At 34.3% G+C, this 12,710-nt stretch overlaps 1 protein-coding gene across 5 annotated transcripts in view; it reads left to right on the top strand.

The window, feature by feature from the left end:
* LOC111422118 (Neuropilin and tolloid-like) overlaps window positions 1–12,710 on the top strand; it is a 198,194-nt gene that overhangs the window by 146,379 nt on the left and 39,105 nt on the right. The gene's annotated exons all lie outside the window — the stretch shown is intronic.

Genomic DNA, 12,710 nt, shown 5'->3' with positions numbered 1-12,710 from the left:
ATAAATGCGCAATTATGGGCGGATGCGATGAGTGATGAATCGGCCGATTAATCACGAACAAATGCTTAATAATAATACCATGGCTTTAGTTCAAATTGTGACGTGTTCCTGAAGATGACTCTATGTTGAGTCGAAACCGGTAGAACAAAAATATAATAACTATCCATTAAAAAAAGTGCAATTCTTTATTTTATTTTAATACGAATAATGGAAACAAATAATAATTACACCAAAATCAATTAAATATGTTAGCACAAATGGTGAAAGAACAGATAAAAATCTGGTTTAACTTCCACCGTGAAACAAAAAGAGAACAAACAAACAAAATAAAAATGCATAAATATAAAATAAAATAAAAAACTGAGCACTAAATTTAATAACCATTAAAACAAAACTAACCAAGCACGAAAAACCTGTAGTCGACCATACCTGTTTTGCAACACTAAAGATCTAAATTTTGCGATAGAGTCAGCACACCTCACGGATCAGGGATCACGTTCCACACCCTAGCCACTTGATACGAACACGATTGAAACATCAGTCTTGAACTTTATTTTATTAATCAAATAAGGAGGCTTCCCATGAAATAACACTGAATAAACCAGACACAGATGAATACCATAAATAAAACGTAAACAAGAGTTTTGAACTACTTGCACAGCACTACAATAATTAAAACGGGAAAGAACTGGTGAATCACACAAAAGTCGCTTTCAATTCAGAAGAAAGAATATTCCTCTTACCATAAAGCGCATCCAAATGCCCTACCACAAAGCATACCCACATGACCAGAAAAAGACAGCTGCTCATCAATCACCACACCCAAGCTTTTAACGCAAGTTTCGAATATCAATGGCTAATTTAAAATATCAATATTAATGTCAACTCTATCAACATGTAACGCACCCTTTTGTAAACAAGATACTTTGCGTTTTATTATGATTAATCAGCAATGAATGCTGCTTAATGCGAGCACACAGTTGCTGCAATTCACCAATTACTCGACTACACACATCCGGTAACTCATGCGGATAGAAGCTACAGTATGGAACTCAAGATGGGCCCCTGTAGTACACCAGACGCAATTGCCATAGAAGACGAGATTATACCATTCACCCTAACCAACTGCCGCCTATCGTGAAGATAATTCCGAAACAACTCAACAGCCGCACCACTAATTCCAATGTAATGAACGATTGACAGCTATAGATCATGATTTAAAATGTCAAAAGCCTTAGTGAAATCTAAAAGAATCAACATTGTCAAAAGTTGTAGTTAACACAATGGTCTGTAACATTTTTGCTCCCAGATGCATGAATGTGGAGAATTTTTCAAAAATGTGCAAATTACAAGAGTGTTGAAAAAAATCGGTATCCGGAACAGAATACAGAAAAACTTTTACTACAAAAGTAGTAGCAAATTGTGCCCTTAACACAATGGTCTGTAACATTTTTGCTCCCAGATGCATCAATATGGAGAATTTTTCAAAAATGTGAAAATTAAAGAGTGTTGAAAAAAAACGGTATCCGGAGCAGAATACAGAAAAATTTGTACTACAAAAGTTGTAGTAAATTGTGCCCTTAACACAATGGTCTGTAACATTTTTGCTTCCAGATGCATCAACGTGGAGAATTTTTCAAAAATGTGAAAATTACAAGAGTGTTGAAAAAAAGCGGTATCCGTAACAGAATACAGAAAAACTTTTACTACAAAAGTAGTAGCAAATTGTGCCCTTAACACAATGGTCTGTAACATTTTTGCTCCCAGATGCATCAATATGGAGAATTTTTCAAAAATGTGAAAATTAAAGAGTGTTGAAAAAAAACGGTATCCGGAGCAGAATACAGAAAAACTTGTACTACAAAAGTTGTAGTAAATTGTGCCCTTAACACAATGGTCTGTAACATTTTTGCTTCCAGATGCATCAACGTGGAGAATTTTTCAAAAATGTGAAAATTACAAGAGTGTTGAAAAAAAGCGGTATCCGGAGCAGAATACAGAAAAACTTGTACTACAAAAGTTGTAGTAAATTGTGCCCTTAAGACAATGGTCTGTAACATTTTTGCTCCCAGATGCATCAATATGGAGAATTTTTCAAAAATGTGAAAATTAAAGAGTGTTGAAAAAAAACGGTATCCGGAGCAGAATACAGAAAAACTTGTACTACAAAAGTTGTAGTAAATTGTGCCCTTAACACAATGGTCTGTAACATTTTTGCTTCCAGATGCATCAACGTGGAGAATTTTTCAAAAATGTGAAAATTACAAGAGTGTTGAAAAAAAGCGGTATCCGGAGCAGAATACAGAAAAACTTGTACTACAAAAGTTGTAGTAAATTGTGCCCTTAAGACAATGGTCTGTAACATTTTTGCTCCCAGATGCATCAATATGGAGAATTTTTCAAAAATGTGAAAATTAAAGAGTGTTGAAAAAAAACGGTATCCGGAGCAGAATACAGAAAAACTTGTACTACAAAAGTTGTAGTAAATTGTGCCCTTAACACAATGGTCTGTAACATTTTTGCTTCCAGATGCATCAACGTGGAGAATTTTTCAAAAATGTGAAAATTACAAGAGTGTTGAAAAAAAGCGGTATCCGGAGCAGAGTACAGAAAAACTTGTACTACAAAAGTTGTAGTAAATTGTGCTTAACACAATGGTCTGTAACATTTTTGCTCCCAGATGCATCAATATGGAGAATTTTTCAAAAATGTGAAAATTAAAGAGTGTTGAAAAAAAACGGTATCCGGAGCAGAATACAGAAAAACTTGTACTACAAAAGTTGTAGTAAATTGTGCCCTTAACACAATGGTCTGTAACATTTTTGCTTCCAGATGCATCAACGTGGAGAATTTTTCAAAAATGTGAAAATTACAAGAGTGTTGAAAAAAAGCGGTATCCGGAGGAGAATACAGAAAAACTTTTACTACTTGCCTTCCCTCATCAAGAGACCTAAAGACGTCATCAGCAAGGTTCAGCAGCACAGCTATAGTGTTTTCTGAAACCCGATTGTCTGTCAGGTAGAATATTATTCTCATTCAAGTGGACTCAAAGCTGTTCAACAATCACTCTCTCAAGTACCTTGGACAACGCAGGAAGTATTGTTACAGGCAGTAAATCCTTCAGAACTTTTACAGATTTTGGCACTGGAGTTACAAGACCATACTTCCAGGCAGATGGAAATACAGACTCCCGGAGACAGACATTAAATATGTGACACAAAACGTCAAGTATGCGAGGATAGCATAACCTTATCATATCTAAAGAAATCCCATCAGAACCAATACCACCTGATTTTAAGGATGATAATAAATTCTCAATTTAATTAGCTGAGACAGGCTCAAAAGTAAAGTCACTACTCACACTACGCATCTTATTGTCACGATAATAACTCAACAAATCCTGTTATAGACGAAATGCAAAGAATTTCGTGACCAAGTCCCAGATATCCCAGATATGGTGTCTAAATTCAAATTCTCTTTGTTCCTTTAAACGAAAATTGCATTTCATTATAACATGATTCTCCATTTAGAGAACATTCACTCTCTCTCGAATATTTAATGTAGTTACAATGAAAACCACATGTTCATCGTTCACCTTAAAAGCTTATTAACTAGATATACGTTCGTCTCCTTGTTCGTAACTTCGCATCTACAAAGAGCTAACATCATCACGCAACAATGCTTATAATAGCAATTAGTATAGGAGTTTGAATTTCGAATAGATGTGCATAACTAAAAGATTTGATGAAATTTCGTCATGAAGAGAATCGATTGAAAGAGGTTAATCAATACATAATTGAAATATGTACTCTATAAAATGGTCCGTAATTGGCTAATAGCCGCAGGCGAGTAATGTTATGCCCCGATAAACTATCGAACGTTTTGTGGGACGTAAGTAGTTCATGGAACGGTTACAAATTGCACTTTATGCCCGATAAATACGGCTTTAAAATCTGCGAACGCTCCTCTACCAATTAATTACGGAACGTCGAGTCGGTAACATAACTTACGCCTCATAATGCAGCCTATGTCAACCGGCACATATTATTTATGGGTTATGGTATGGCCCTTTACGTTCATATGAGTGTTTAACGGTTTAAAGATGCGTAAAAACGTGTAAAAAAATTCGTTGTTTTCAAATGCATAAAAAGAGAACGTACAGTTTTGTATTGGATGAATATAAATTCCAATATAATACCTGGTTTATTTTCTGAAAAAAAATGTGTAACGGAGTAGATAAAAAGTTATTGCCTATTTTGGGGATAGAATTTAATCTAAATATATATATGTTTCTGGTTTGAAACATTTAAATTTATATTGCAATATCTAGATAAAAACTAACAACTGGATCGTAAAAGATAAAAAAAAAATTAAATACTTTTTTTATACTCTGATAACTATTAGGACCGTGCGATTAATATGAACCGTATCAATTTTCAATGCCTAAAATTTATAATTTAAATAAATATTTATTTTTCATGCAACTTACATTTTTTTGTACAGGAACTATTCGGTATAAACGTATTATTTTCGCATAAATTTTCTGAAAAAGAAAGAAAACAATAAATATCTATAATTTTTCTATAGATAATTATTGATCTTAGTACAACAAAAAAATGTTACTAACAATGAATATTGTGCAGTAATAAAATTTTATCATCACTGTATTTTCCATTTATTGTCAATTAAATATATTGTCGTTCAGATGGATTTTGCACTTAATTAAAATAAAATTCGTTAGCACATTTCCGATTGAGGTCGAATATAAATTTTAATCTGTCATTAGCAGTGTTAATCTCTTTGTTGTATTCCAACATTGATTGAACGAATTCGACGATAAAAGAGCATTTCATTTCCAAATGTTTTTATTACTGCCTAAGGGATATATACAGAGTTGATGAGATTTTGTTTTCAACTAACAAAAATCGGAAAATAGGAAAAAGCTGTTACGTGGTTGTTGGCGCACACACAACCGGGTTTGTTATACCTAACGAACCCATTGTAACCGAAGCAACAGCTAACAATCCCAATTAGTGTTTTTAATGCACCTCTTTTTGTTGTTTTTTGTAACTCAAATTTCCGTTCGCTCTGGAGACCAAATTTACGAACGTAATAAGATGCAACAGTGGAAAACGGGTTTACTGCAAATGGAGCAATAAGCTGCTCCGGTAATTTTTGTTAAGAGGATTGCAGTCATCAGGGTGTGCTTTATATTGGATCGTGAATTGTTTGCCACACGCAGAGATAGTTACATTGTCTGATATAAACGTCCTCCGCCGAATGGTTATTCACGCTCGGATTGTAATTGATTTTAAATAACAATTGCCGAAACAATAATGCTCAACCGGATCCGAACTCTGTCCATGGTTAACACTGAATTGTTGCCGTAATAAATTGCTTCTTGTTCGACTCGGTTCAAATAGAAATGTTAATTTCCTGGTAATCTATACCGAATTAATCACCTGGGTTTAACAAATCAATATAAATTTAATTCATTGTGATAGATAATTACAGCATACTTAAAACTAAATTTTATGATTATTAGAAATCTTTCTCTACAAATAATGGTCAAATTAATGATATATAATATAAGCAGCTTAGTTTGGAATACTAAAAGCTGCCTGAAGGCCATATATAAATAAAGGTCATTCTCCGTCTTTATTTAGAAGCTAAGCCTGTTGTCGGCCTTCACAACATTTTGACATGAGATATATTCTTTGTGTTCCCCAAGGACAATAAATAAAAAGTCATCCGTAGGGTGTCCGATCACAATGGGAGCACTTTCCCAACACGCACGTAGCTTAGACACAAGAATTAGGCTGAAAGAGCGGAATAACAAATAATCTGTACTATATACAGGGTGTCTCACGTAACTGGTTCGTTAGATCTTTTTTAGGTTCCAGTATTCGTACAGTTTTGAAATTTTGGTAGTATGGGTTGTTCAGTCGGAACTTTCGATCTAAAATATTTTGAATGCTATAGTTTTTTTTGCACCTTTTAATTGTACGTAAAAAAATATGTTGACTTTCATAAAAGTTAATGGTACCTAGCGTTTTTCGTTTTCGAGTTATTTTGAATTTAAGCTTTTTTTGGCAAATTTCACCATGCTCTTTAAAACCTCATATCCCAGCCAACGTTCATTCAAAAAAGCTCTAAATTGGCACGATTACTCGTCAGATGCTCTCAAATAGATTGTCATATATTGTATCAGAGTGTCTTATACAGGATGGTCAAAAATTGAATTACCGTTTCTCCATATTCAATGGGGAGAAAGTCGAAAATTTTAAATGGAACGCCCCATATTTTATTAGCCTACACGAAAGGGAATTTAATGCTCTACAATTTATCTATAAACATTCCTATATTTATTTATTGTAGTTTCTCTCATATTCGTAAATTTATCAAAACATGCAGAAAATGCTGGAAACCGTTTGTATTTTTATTAGAAGGCCATGACATTTTGACAGTTTTTTGTTTAATTTATTTCTATTATTATTTGTACTATTAACTACGATTGGTAATCTTTTAGTTTACTAGCTTTTACTTACCAAAAATAACAAACAGAAGATCAAATAAATGAAACTATTAGAACAAAAAGTTAAGGACAAAAATTAGATTTGAATAAAAACATAAATTTATAATATAAATTTGTTATTAAATTGAATTTGGAAATGCAATAAAATACATTAAATTATTTATTTCGTTGTCTTCATCACTGGTGACCGGAAATATGCGATTTCTTTTGGTCTCGATATATCCAGAACTAATAAATTCTTTATCAATTTTTTGAAATTTTTCCTTGTGATGGGCGTTAAGTTTGTTAGGCATCTCTCATTAAGTGATCGACACGTCTTGTGCGAAAGTTTATTACATTCGCCATCAATACAAAATAAATTTCAAATATCGGCGCTGGAATAATTTACCATGATGTTCAATAACTTACACCCGTCGTCAAATGTAACTAATGACAACAATAATACAAACATGGATAAAAAACTGTCAAAATTCCATAGCTTTCTAATAAAAAAACCTGCATTTCGTGCATGTTTTAATAAATTTCGCAATATAAGGCAAACTACAATAAATAGGTATGGGAATGTTTTAGGTAATAGGTAATTTGTAGACAATTAAACTCTCTTTCTGATAGGCTAAAAAAATATGGGGCGTTCCATTTAAAATTTTCGACTTTCTCGCCATTGAATATGAAGAAACAGTAATTCTATTTTTGACCATCCTGTATAAGATACTCCGATGCAACAAATGACAATCTATTTGACAACATCTGAAGAGTAATCGTGCCAAAGTAGATCTTTTTTGAATGAACTTTGGCTGAGATATGGACTTTTAAAGAGCATGTTGAAATTTACCAAAAAAAGTTTAAAACCAAAATAACTCGAAAACGAAAAACGCTAGGTACCAATAATATTTATCAAAGTCAACCTATTTTTTTACGTACAATTAAATTGTGTAATAAAAACTATAACATTCCATTTAAAATAGCGAAGTTATGGTCTACTTCCGGTAGACCGAAAGTGGCGGCCATCTTGAAAATATTTTAGATCGAAAGTTCCGAATGAACAACCCATGCTACCAAAATTTCAAATCTCTAGGAATAGTGGAACTTGAAAAAGTTCTAACGAACCAGTTACGTGAGACACCCTGTATACTATATATTAATGTAGATTGTTATTTGCACATTGTTTGTTCATTATGTATAATGCCTTTTTTATCTTTTGTAGTTAGGGGGGGTCTAATTAACCTCTATCCTCCATTAAATACAAGGTGTATCAAAAAAATGTACTCACACATGACGAGAAAAACAATATTTATGAACATAGAGTGAAATGGAATGGTTTTGAATATAGAAGACAAATGTAAGTGAAGAATCATATTTGCAAATGTTCAAATTGATGTTGCAAACGTTACGAAACAGGTCTTTAGGAATATCGCGACATTGTCTTTCAATTTCCAATTTCAATGCATCGATTGTTCTTAGTTTGGTGCGATATAAAAAAGGCTACTCAATGGTACCCCTTCGTCCAATCAAGGCAGCATGTTAGCGACAGTTAAAGTGTGAGTACATTTTTTTAAGACACCTGTATTGAAAACTTCGAATTCAAAAAGTGATGTAATATTTTTAAAAATTTTACTATACTAAAACCTTCCCGTTACCTTATACAGGGTGTCCCGCAACGATTGTACAATACAGCATCAGCGTACTCTCTGATCGAAAACAGACAAGAAAAGTCTAATAAACATAGGTCCGAAAATGGACCAATTTCGAGATACTCAAAGTTTTAGTTTCATAAGCTGACCTATTATAAACATCATTAATTCTAACGATTTAGATGCAGTAATTATATGATTACCATGGTTACGATGGTTAAGATAAAGTTTAATAAATAATAAGTTAATTAATACAGTTCATTAATAATTTAACAAAACAAGTAACAAAGATTGTCGAAGAAAATCGTTCAACCAGCATAAAAACAACGAATATTTAACAAATTGGAAAAGATTCATGTCATAATAAATGTTCAATATGCGCACCATTTACTTCTAAACGCAAACGGATACGTTTTCTAAATTAACTTCTAATGCGTTCAAAGATACCAGGAATTTGTTTTACTGTGTCAAATGCGTTACTAATTTTATTCTTCAAATGCTGCACATTTTGAACGTCTTCAGAATAAACAATTTGTTTTAAATGTCCCCAAAACCAAAAATCTAACGGATTTAAATCTGGTGAACGAGGTGGCCCTCCTCGGCCAATCCACTTATTGCCAAATCTGTTATTTAAGTATGCTCGAGTAGCGCGTGCATAATCGTGCATAAAGTAGCAATCTTCTAGAATTTGTTGAGGTAATTCATCAAATGCCTCTGTAAGGTCATTTTGTAAAAAATGTATGTAGGCATCGGCTGTCAATCTCTTTGGAAGAAAAAATGGACCTAATAACTGATCACCTATAACTCCAGCCCATACATTAACACTGAATCGCCACTGATGATGAGTTTCTAGTATTGCATGGGGATTTTCATCGCTCCAAACGTGCGCATTATGAATATTATTAAAAATTCCGCTATGAGTAAATGTTGTTTCATCCGTAAATACAATGTTTATGGGAAAGTCGACCTCTTCCTGTATGGCCCACCTACAAAAAATCTCTCTTTTTTCGCCATCATTTTCTGTTAGAGCTTGAACGGTGTTGTAATGATAAGGATAAAGCAACTGCTCCCTTAAAATGCGGTGAACGGTTGTTTTGTTAATGTTTTCTTGTGCAGAAATTCTTCTAATGGTGGTTGAGGCATTTTCATCGACTCTTCTCAAAACTGCTTCTTCTAATTCCACCGGCCTTGTGTAATGTCTCTCCGTGGAATGGCTGTGGGTTACGCTTCCCGTTTCTTTTAATCTGAGAAATAGTCTGCTAAAGGTGTGACTATTAGGCAATCGTCTGTTCGGGAACCTTTGCGCGTAATGACGAGCTGCTAACGACGCATTTCCATCAGCTAGTCCGTAACAATACACCATATCCGCAATCTCTTCCTTGGAGTAATTAATAGGAGCCATACTTAATAGTTTTATTAAATTAAATAGTAAAATAATAATTTCGTGAAGTATTATTATTTTTTTTTGATTAGACAACTTATCGTAATCATAGTAACGACTTAATTATTATAAAAACAAATTTAAATTCATGATGTTAACAATATCAACTTATGAAACTAAATCTTTGAATATCTCGAAAATGGTCCATTTTCGGACCTATGTTTATTAGGCTTTTTTTGTTTATTTTTGATCATAGAATACGCTGATGCAGTTTTGTACAATCGTTGCGGGACAGCCTGTATACTATACATTAATGTAGATTGTTATTTGCACATTGTTTGTTCATTATGTGTAATGCCTTTTTTATCTTTTGTAGTTAGGGAGGGTTTAATTAACCTCTATCATCCTCCTCCATTAAATACAAGGTGTATCAAAAAAATGTACTCACACGTGAGGAGAAAAACAATATTTATGAACATAGAGTGAAATGGAATGGTTTTGAATACAGAAGACAAATGTAATTGAAGAATCATATTTGCAAATGTTCAAATTGATTTTGCAAATGCGCAAACGTTACGAAACAGGTCTTTGGGAATATCGCGACATTGTCTTTCAATTTCCAATTTCAATGCATCGATTGTTCTTAGTTTGGTGCGATAAAAAAAGAAGGCTATTCAATGGTACCCCTTCGTCCAATCCATGTGTCTGGAAAAGCTGCATCGAGGTGAAATCGCTGCATCGATCTCTGAAATTTGTGGACCGACTAACTCCTGAAGCAAGTTGAGGTATCTCTCACCAGTGACAGTTCCGTTAAAAAAATGATCCTATGAAGTCCATTGCGGGTATTCCATATCACACTGTTACTCCTGGTAAGTTTACATGATATTCAAGTATTACATGGGGATTTACAAGACTCAAGTACGTGCAATTATGGCAATTAACGGAGCCATTCAATTTAAAGGATGCCTCATCACAGAATTAAACTCTTCGTCTTCGTTGAGAGTATGGATTACAGTTGGAATGTAGCATTTCCAGTACAGATGCTTCATGATGCGATAGACGCAATCTTTTGAGATGTGGGTTTCCCGAGCAGTTTGTCGAAGAGATTTCTGTGGTGATCGAAGGAGTGTTTCCTGCACATGCTTTTCTTTTCCAGGATTCGTGGATGTCCGTGATCATCCAGAATGTTTCTTGTCGACGTTTTGGACACCTGCTTCAAATTTGTCTTTGATGCTATCAATGGTCCGTCGTGTTGGATTTCAGGACAAACTTTCTCTGTTCCAACCTAACAATGAGTTGATTTCCTGCCACGCTGTGATTAATTAATTACACCTGCCATACAAAAAAGGCAGCATGTTACCGACAGTTAAAGTGTGAGTACATTTTTTTGAGACACCTGTATTGAAAACTTCGAATTCAAAAAGTGATGTAATATTTTTAAAAATTTTACTATACTAAGGTCCATTACTACCATCTTTTAGTTAAATTTATCTTATAGATAAACCCATCTACTAGAAAATCAGAACGCGTAAAATAGCCGTAACTGTGGTAATAATCCCTTAGATAGCATAACCAGAAGATGGTAGTAACGAGCCTAAAACCTTCCCGTTACCTTATATACAGGAAAATTGGAATTTATTAAAAATTCTTTAAATTATTTATAATTATTAAGTAAGATTTGGTCTAAACGCGATAAATCCTCAAATTAACAATAATCTCTGAAGATTAAAGACATTTCGATACTGATCCATAGATATATTATTTTTAATTTAATCTTTTTGTCTTATAATTTAATCATAGGATATTGACACATAAATTGTATTAATACATAAAGTTTGAGTTATTTCAAGAAAATTCTCCCAAAAAATCTTTATCCGTCAAATTAAAAATATACGTAGGCGTTACTCAGAAGCGTGTTTGAAGTTGTCCCTTCATAAATATTAAGCAAACGCAGGCGATATGACTCCCGATTTGAATAAGTAATGTACCATCCTGTAATATTCAGAAAACGGGCTGGAGTCTTTACGGGAACTTGGGGGGGTTGGTCCGGGAGCATTGAGATGAAGCGTAATTGAATTTTTCGGATTTCCCAGACGCGCATCGCTCGAGGGGTCCAAAAGAGGGCGAGTGAAACTCCAGGGTATCGATGGCCGACATGTCAGATGTACGACAGAATTTGTCTCTTTCAAGACTCCCGGGCATTTCGGATATCGTACCGGTCGCGCTGTCGCCTCTTTCTCAGACGGCGAATATTGAATTCTTTCTCCTTCGAAGACTCTCCCGTATACTACTCACGTCTACCTGTAGCCAAGTCCGCAAAGTATAGACACGAGTGTCGTTCAAAATTCTCCATTGCAATGAATACTCTTTATATTTTCAGTCAATGGAAAAACCACTGTAAAGAATGTTTGTTTACTTTCGAACATCGTATCACACTTCCTTTTTAGTTTTTACAAAGGTAATGAATTACTTCTTTCTTGAACACGCTGTCGCCATATGTTCACACAAATACGAGACAACGGAAGTACAAAAGGAAGCGGGTATTGTTCAAACGGATAAAACAGCCCTCGTTGGTTTTTTTTTTTTTTCGTACAAGTCTAAAACTGTATACGTATCGCTTTGGGCATATTTTTCATGTAGGATGAATATTATTAGTGACAGCGCGGCTTTCTTTGTGTTACCTTTAGTTTTGGTTTCTTTTGGTCGATTCAAGTCGCGTCTTCGCGAAGGGCCTTAATCGACCAAGCTTAAATAGATTCCGAAGTTGCAGGAATTTGATCGGTGCCGGACGAAACCCTCCCTGATGCGATTATATAGTTATGTGGAAGTAGAACTTTAAAGTCTCAGGAGTACCGATTACCGGACTGGGATTAAAATCGATAAAACAAACTTTGGGCGCGGACGTAAAGAGGGGCGTCAATCGGACATTAAATCAAGGGATGAAAGTGGGCTCAATAAACCTGTCGGATGTTGTCACGGTACTGATACAATGTTTGCGTTGTGTTAACCGGTAATGCGATTAGCAGGAAGAGCTAAATCAATCTGTGCCTTTCGGTTTCTGCATGCGGAAAATTTTCAATACAACATCTATACAAAATTGTTCAATTCAAACTGAGTTCTGTTGGTGACGCATATTTTTGTCGTTCCATTAAAAATAACGTCC

The sequence above is a fragment of the Onthophagus taurus genome, chromosome 7, assembly GCF_036711975.1.
Source record: "Onthophagus taurus isolate NC chromosome 7, IU_Otau_3.0, whole genome shotgun sequence".
Classification (NCBI taxonomy): domain Eukaryota; kingdom Metazoa; phylum Arthropoda; class Insecta; order Coleoptera; family Scarabaeidae; genus Onthophagus; species Onthophagus taurus.
The sequence above is the reverse complement of the archived record's forward strand: the minus strand, read 5'-3'. Positions and strand labels throughout refer to the sequence as shown.